The sequence below is a fragment of the Lutra lutra genome, chromosome 9, assembly GCF_902655055.1.
Source record: "Lutra lutra chromosome 9, mLutLut1.2, whole genome shotgun sequence".
Taxonomy (NCBI): domain Eukaryota; kingdom Metazoa; phylum Chordata; class Mammalia; order Carnivora; family Mustelidae; genus Lutra; species Lutra lutra.
This window is the reverse complement of record NC_062286.1, coordinates 111,249,173-111,257,756: the sequence shown is the minus strand read 5'-3', so window position 1 is coordinate 111,257,756 and position 8,584 is coordinate 111,249,173.

Here is an 8,584-nt window from a genome sequence, read left to right as displayed (position 1 = left end):
TTTTAGAGAGAGAGGGAGAACGAGTACAAGCAGGGGGAGGGGCCAAGGGAGAGGGAGAGTATCCTCAAGCAGATTCCCCACTGAATCTGGAACTAGATCCCAGGACCCTGAGATGATGAACGGAGCCAAAACCAAGAATTGGTCACTCAACCAACTAAGTTACCCAGGTGCCCCTTCTTTGTGGAAATTTTACCACAGTGTGTATGAGTACACACATACACACACACACATACACCCTCCAGTTAGGAATATATTTTTAAAGATTGAAGAGCATTACCTCTTGAGCCATTTATCCAAGATTAGGACCATGGAAACAGAAGGCAGCTACCATGTGAGATAATCAGAGATAGAGGTTGGTAAACTGCACTGAGCTTATTTTTCTCCACATGCAAGATGGATTTGTTAGGCTGACACGAAATCACAGTTTGACACTTAAGTTAACCTCCCCCTGATCCTTGATCAAGCCTTCAAAAATCTTTATGCAGTGGTTTTATTTTTAGGATATTTTTTTTTCCCTTAAAGGTGGTTCAAACTGGATTGCTCTTTTATAGAAGGTTTGAAAATAAAAAGGGAAACTGACATAAATCATAGCATTATACGAACAAATACACATTTTCAAATCTTCCTCTTTAATTCTGAAGAACAGAAGCCACAAGTTGATTGAGAACTTGGATACATCATTCCAAAGGCAGCACAGTTAATAATCTGCTAAAGTAATTTATGTTTTATTTGAACTCAAAAAATAAAATCTTTAAAATGTAAGTCATGAAAATGCATCCATAAGTTTGTATTATATAAAAATAGTGTTTGAGTGGCTGAAGAAATATGCAGATTGAACTTAATTAATTCCACATAGTTTCTCACTTAGATTATGACCCCTTTAACAAGGAGTTTCAGGTATTCAGGTTTAATTATATGTACAAATCTAAACTTGAAATTTCTTTTTCCTATTTAAGATTCAGTTTAAAGTTGTGAAAAATGAACTAATTTTTCATTTTGGTGGATTTTACTCACATAGTCAACTTTGGTTATGTGTCAAAACTGTTAAAAAGTTGCTTTAATTAGGGGCGCCTGGGTGGCTCAGTGGGTTAAGCCGCTGCCTTCGGCTCAGGTCATGATCCCAGGTCCTGGGTTCAAGCCCCACATCGGGCTTTCTGCTCAGCAGGGAGCCTGCTTCCTCCTCTCTCTCTGCCTGCCTCTCTGCCTACTTGTGATTTCTCTCTGTCAAATAAATAAATAAAATCTTAAAAAAAAAAGTTGCTTTAATCACATCTACCAGATTCATCCCCTTTAGTTTACTTTTTTTATCATGCATCTCTATCTATTTTTGTTTTATTTCTATTTCAAAAGAACAATGAGAATAACAGAATTGTATCATATGATTCTTTAAAATCTCATGAGTAGGGGTTCAAACATTTGCTGACTAGTTTGGAATGGGAAATTCATAAAATTGTTTTCAAACTCTAGGCTTTCCATTGAGCTGTTTGCTCTTTGCCCAACAAATATTTACTGTGTTTCTACTATGTGTAAAACACTGTGGGGGGCTTTCAAGGTGAATGAATCAGACAGGATCTAATCTCACAACCTGGTTAAAGAGAAGGGGTGATAAACTACATTCACAAACAAACATGATATAGGGAGGAATGTAAGTCCCATAGAAAAGATACAGATAAAATACTAAGGGAATTTTGAGAAGAGAGATCAGCCTGGGTGCCTGGAGCAGAACTCCATGGAATAGGGGATACTGGAAAGGAGGCTTAAAAGATGACCGATTTCACAAAGTAGAGACATTGACGGAAGCATTTCAAGCAGAGGTAGTTGTAGCTGAAGCCATGACACAAGGAGAGAAAACACAAATTGTGCTTGGGTGGGTAAGTGTCAACAGTCTAGACTGGAGAGTTGGGTAAAAGCAGGTGACAATAGAGAATTGAGTAGAAAAGCCTAATGAGGGGCACCTGGATGGCTCAGTGGGTTAAAGCCTCTGCCTTCAGCTCAGGTCATGATCCCAGGGTTCTGGGTCGAGGTCCACATCTGGCTCTCTGCTCAGCGGGGAGCCTGCTCCACCCCCCCTTCCTGCCTCTCTGCCTAATTGTGATCTCTGTCTGTCAAATAAATAAATAAAATCTAAAAAAAAAAAAAAAAGCCTAATTAGAGGTTTTGAAGTGTTGTCTGCAGGCAGTGGAGAACTACTGACATAATCATATCCCGAGACTTGGAGTATTTGAAGAAAGATTTGCTAAGAGAATCTCAGAAGGTCTGGAGAGATTGGAGACAGGGAGACCAGTTACGTGGCTATTAACAATAGAGGGATGGCTCTGGAAACACAATATAAAGAGCAAATATAGGACATACAGCAAAAGAAGAACAAATAGAACAAATAGTAGAATACTTGGGGTGTGCGTGTGTATGTGTGTGTGTGTTTGTGTCAGTGCTAGTTAGTGGAAGGTGGGCTTAGTGAGGAAGAATGATAGCACTCTTTACAGAAATAGGAGAGTCTCTGGTTGTGATGGAAGGATGTGGTGGTGTTGAATTTGAACAGATGGGAAACAGGGATATTGAGGAAACAGGCCTCTGAAAGGGAGTTGAAGAGACCAAATCTGATTGGACATAGAGTAATTAGTTCCCTCAGGTCTCAGATCTCAAGCCGTGCCAATGATTATTCAATTAAAATGTACTTTTCAATGAAGGCTAAGACTATATTTCAGATCCTGCTTATGAAAAGAACATTAGCACTCCAGTTAAAATTTAGAGGGCAGTAACTACAGTTTGCATTATACCAAAGGCAAGAATGAAGCCAAAATTACATACACCACACTAGATCATTGATGAGGCCAAGAGAGCCTCGAGCCCTCTTCCATAGGATGTATGAATGGATGTGTTTTTACTCTCCCTTGAAAATCTGGAATGTTTCTTCAGGACTGGACAGGAACAAACCCATTAGCTCATATACAAAGCTACTTCTTGCTTATTTCCATTCATCTCCTTTGCATTTATTTATTTTTTATTTATTTATTTAGAGACCTTTCTTTTAGAGAAGTTTTAAGTTTACAACAAAACTGAGAGGAAAGGAAAGAGAGTTCCCACATATATTCTGTACCTACTCATGCATAGCCTCCTCCATCATCAACATTACTCACCAAAATGGTACATTTTTTTTTTTTTTACCAAAGATAAATTTACATTATCATATAATAATCATTCCTACTCTATAATTTAAGTTTCATTCTTAGGGTTGTATATTTTATGGACTTGGAGAAATGTGTAATGAAATATATCTATCATTATACTATCATACAGATATTGTTTTCACTGCCCTAAAAATTCTCTGTGTCTGCCTATTCATCTTTCCACAATGACAGCACTCTCTGGTGAACCATTGATCTTTTTAGTATCTCCATTGTTTTGCCTTTTCCAGAATGCCCTATGGTTAGAATCATATAGAATGTAGCCTTTTCACATTGGCCTCTTTCACTTAATAATAGGCATCTAAATGTCAGTGTTTATTCACTTAGGAATATTATCAACAACATATTTGACTTCTAGTCCACTCCAGGTCAGTCTTGGTACTAAGGATATTTATATATTCTTCCTTTAAACTTCCTATAAAATCTTCCTTTAAGGTTTATTTATTCATTTTTTGACAGACAGAGATCACAAGTAGGCAGGGAGGCAGGCAGAGACAGAGGAGGAAGCAGACTCCCCGCTGAGCAGAGAACCACCCCCCCCCCAATGTGGGGCTAGATCCCAGGACCCTGGGCTCATGACCTGAGCCGAAGGCAGAGGCTTTAGCCCACTGAGCCACCTAGGTGCCCCAAACTGCCAATAATTTTTATACTGCATTTAGCAAAATATAATAAATATAAGCATGTTATATATTTTTAATATTTCAAAGTTAAATTTTTAAAATTTGCCTTAGGACAGACTTGTGACACAACTTCCTATTTACACAGATAAATGGAAATTGTAACTTTGAAAAAATTAACTTACAAAAATAGATTTTTGTCAACCTCTGGTAAATAGTTATACACTGTAACTTTTTGAGGTAAGATGTTCATCTCAAATGGATACAGTTTTTTTTTTTTTCTTTCTCAGAACTGTATTTCAGGATTTCTGACCCAAACCCTCAAGTTTACCCTGTGCCACTTCCTCTTATTTTCTTCCCATTATATCAGGTTTCCATTTTGTGATCTGTATACCCAAGATTGTTTAAAAAGGATCCCAGACTTCTAGCCTATAAACATCACTTCCTCTGTCTCCTGAATTTATTTAAATGGCTGATACTTGAGCTCGAGGGATTGTTTACACTAACACCACAGAGTCAAGAGTACTCATTACCTCCACCTCATAGGTCAACACCTCATAGGTTAACAGCATATGGCAAGACCCCTCGTATTTCCTTTTCAAGACCAAATCTCCTTTCTGAAACCTTCACTTCACAGGCTTTATACTTTGGGTCCTCACTTACCCACTTTGTTGATGAGTCAATTGAAATATATGTTTGCAGCCCCATCAAAAGTATATTTCTTTTTCCTTCTGGATCATTGTATTTACTTACATGTTCTCTGTCATTGTAGAAATAACAAGTGGGCATTGATTATTTTGTAAACAACTCTGTAAGTTTGTGTGCTTTTCCATTGCAAAGAGAGAGTCTCCGATTGTCTATGTTTTTAGCAGGTGGAAAATGTATCAAGAAGAATTTGGATGGGATTATTTTTTCTAGTTTAAAGAGTAAGTGTCGTTTATTTGCATGCCATGTAATTAGGTATGAAAGCCAGTTAACAGTCTCTGCATCACATTGTCTCCTGATGACACTCTACATGACAGGCGATTTTATAATTTAAGTTTAAAGACTGCATTAAAAATAACTTATGAAATTGATTGTCACAAAAAAAGGTACCCCTAGACCATTTTTTTTTTAAACCCACTTTTCCTCTTACTGGCAACAAAGTGTCTATCATAAACTCATTTTCACTTTGGAGATGTTTCTCTTAAGTTTCATCTGCTCCAAGTCAAAGAATTCCTGAATTACAAAAGTCTGTAGTAGGAACTATTAATTAAGTAGAAGCTGTATTTTATTCAACTAATTCATCAGTAGTATGCTTTGCCCTTGGGGCATATGCACATGTTTGTTATATAGAGGTTTTCCGAACAGTTGTAAAGAATATAGTCCTTCTCAAAGGCCATTTCCCACCCACAGGCATGTCCTTTTCTGGCAGTAGTTTTTGCTGTATATGGTTTATCAGTTGACCTGCTGGCATGACCTTGGACTCTTAGGGTTTTTCCTGATTCCTGATTCTCTGCCAAAGATGTGCTGGTATTTTATTCTCCCATCTAATGTCTCATGTAGGAACAGGACTGATTGCTTTTCAGAGATTAAGGTTGAGGAGAGATCAGGTCTCAGAATTTACCTATGAACAGTTCACTTAGGGTAGGCCAAGTGGAAAGCCAACTCCCAATATGTTACTTAGAAGGGTTGGGCCTTCCTGTTCCTGCGCTTGTTCTCTGGTCTCATTTATGAGTCAATATAAATAATAAAAAAGTGGTTTCTGTATTGCTTACCCCCCACACCCCTCCTCAGTTGGGTAAGTGGTAAATGGGAGATGAAGAAGTGAACATCACTGGGAATGCATAGCCCCATATGTGATAAAGTTGGTTTTCTAAGGAAAATGTGACATAGTTAATTCAGAGAACTTTAGCTACCTTTGTTGAGTCCCTAAAATGCATCTGTACGTGCATTTGTCATACTGACTCTGCCATTCTACACACATACAACTTTCAAGTCTTAAACTCCTTTTAAAAATCCCATTGTCTAATTACTACCAGGATCATGACAGGTGCTTTACAATTATTTAATGAATGAATAAATGCATGAATGCATAACACTGTAGGGATGTCTCAGATACTTGTAGGTTGGTTGATGGGTTTTAAAAATGTTGATGCACAAAAGTGTAATAGACCTAAGGATTGAAGCTAAGCAACCAAATCTTGCCATGTGTTTACTTTCACTCCATGCATGACCCAGGCTCTACTGCTCTATTTTGAAGGTGTAACCAATTTCATACATTCAATTGATTCTTATTTTAAATGTGTTAATAACTGGGCTTTGAAAGATTTTGAATTACTATGAACTAACTAGGAATACAAAAGAGAAGATCGGAGGGGTCAGTTTAAATCTCTGCCTGTGACATCTCGTAAGAGATTGACTTTCCATTAATTTTTTTTTAATCTAAAAAATGAATGAAACAGGATTCCAGGACTAATAAACCAGACAAACAGAACAAACCATTTCAAGCACATTCACATACTTTGAGGCAACACTTTATGTGTTAGAATAATTAGTAATGACTCTTACCTAAATTAGGATAATTACTAAGCAATTTTTTTTGGTTATTTAAGTTTAGCTGTTACTAGTATTTTAAAAATAACAAAACTTCATTTGCAAAAGTTTCCGTCTTTAGCCCTTTTATTACTTCAGAACACTTTTCTGTATCAGATAATATGTATCAGGATTTTGGAACAGAACAGGGATAGAACAAAGCAATCAGTGGCACATGTTCCTCTGTCTTTAGGCTGATATAAAATTTATTTCTAAAGGCTGCTTTCTGGGGTGCCTGGGAGGCTCAGTGGGTTAAAGCCTCTGCCTTCGGCTCAGGTCATGAGCCCAGGGTCCTGGGATCGAGCCCCACATTGGGAGCCCTGCTCAGCAGGGAGCCTGCTTCCTCCTCTCTCTCTCTCTCTGCCTGCCTCTCTGCCTGCTTGTGATCTCTGTCAAATAAATAAATAAAATCTTAAAAAAAAAAAATAAAGGCTGCTTTCCTTTCCTGAGTCTTGGTCTCAGATTTGATGTAAACAGAATTGTTGCTGCTAATTTCCTTGGAATAGGATTTCTGAGAATCCCTTCTCAACCTTTGTTAGGAACATTTGTGCTCATGCCTAGCTTATCTGCTTTTAACTTTTCACTGCCAACTCCTTTGAGCAGACACCAACCCGGACAGAGAACAAGTACCTGACCTCACAGATCTGTGGGGAGAGTAAGAAAAGAGAGCAAACTTTGGTTTACTCATCTTTATCCCACCTAGAATAATTTGTTTACAGTCTTTCAAATGCTAGAAAATCATGGAAGTATGATTGTGTGTGGGGAAAGAACAGGTCTCATTGAGCAGAAGGCAGTCCTGATAGAAAAGTCTTTCATGTCAATCTGATGAAGACTGAACTGATCTAGGTTAAATGTGAGAATCAAATCAGCCTTATCTTCCCAGAATCATGAAGGACCACCACTTAAGCTCAGAAATGAAAATTGTTTTAATTATTTTAGAATCAGAGGAGACATTGGCCATGCACTTGGTTCTTCTCAGTTCCTAAATTCCACTCTGGAACACAGCAGCTTTTCAGCTTTGTGTGGGCAACATTTAATGCACACTGAAAGTTAGACTGGTTTCTGGAAAATGCTACTTTAGTGTATAGAGGACTCAGCTGACCCATGCAATATACTGTGGTCTGTGGCACATAAATAATGATTACCACTGGAATGATTTTCATCTTTATTAATTGTTGTCATCTAAATGGTATGTGTGAGGCTTTAACTTATAGCTAATACAGGTGGAAATTGAGAGCTTATATATAAAACATTGGTGATATGTATTATTTAAAAAGTTTTAAAACAAACTTGTAAGTGCATTTTAGAAGAATATGTATATGTATGTAATATGTGTGTATATATGTAATGAGAGGGAAAATGTGGAAGGCATAAATTACAAGAATTAATTCATAATAGCAAAAAAGCCTCCAAATCATAAATATGGGTCAGTGTCTGCCTCAGATTTTGAGTACAGTCCCGGGAGCCAGATTCTCCTTGTGGAGTGGCCACATTTCCATGAGAATTTCCTCCTGAGTCTCAGTGTAGATTTTGATGGCACTGTTTATATTTTCTTCTTATATTTAAAGAAGCTTTTTGGGGTGCCTGGGTGGCTCAGTGGGTTAAGCGTCTGCTTTCAGCTCAGGTCATGATCTCAGGGTCCTGGGATGGAGCCCCACATCAGGCTCTCTGCTCAGCAGGGAGCCTGCTTCCCTCCACCCCCTCTGCCTGCCTCTCTGCCTACTCTCACCATGTCAAATAAATAAGTAAAATATTTAAAGAAGCTTTTAAAAAAGGGGAAATCTTGCAATTGGCAAAATATCCATTTGCCCTACAGATATATATATATATATATATATATATATATGTATATATATATATTTAGCAGTGCTTACATGACACTTATGCTGCAAATAAAAAATAAAAATACGACACAAATAATTTGGCACCTTCAAAAGAATTTAACTCCTTTGAAATTGTCTATTGATATAATCATGTAGTTACTACAGTTGTTTCTAGCTGAGGTTTTTTCCTCGGAGTTGTCTAGTAGGGTCATCTGTCTTCCATTTTTTTTTTTTTTTTTTTTTTTTTTTTTTTAGGGATCACCTTTGTCCTGTTGTACCATTCCAATTAATTTTTATCTTATAAATTTCTAAGAATTCGTCTCCTTTCCTCCAAGTTAATGCATATCTAAGCTCCAGACACAACAGCTTAATTTGGTCTTTCTAA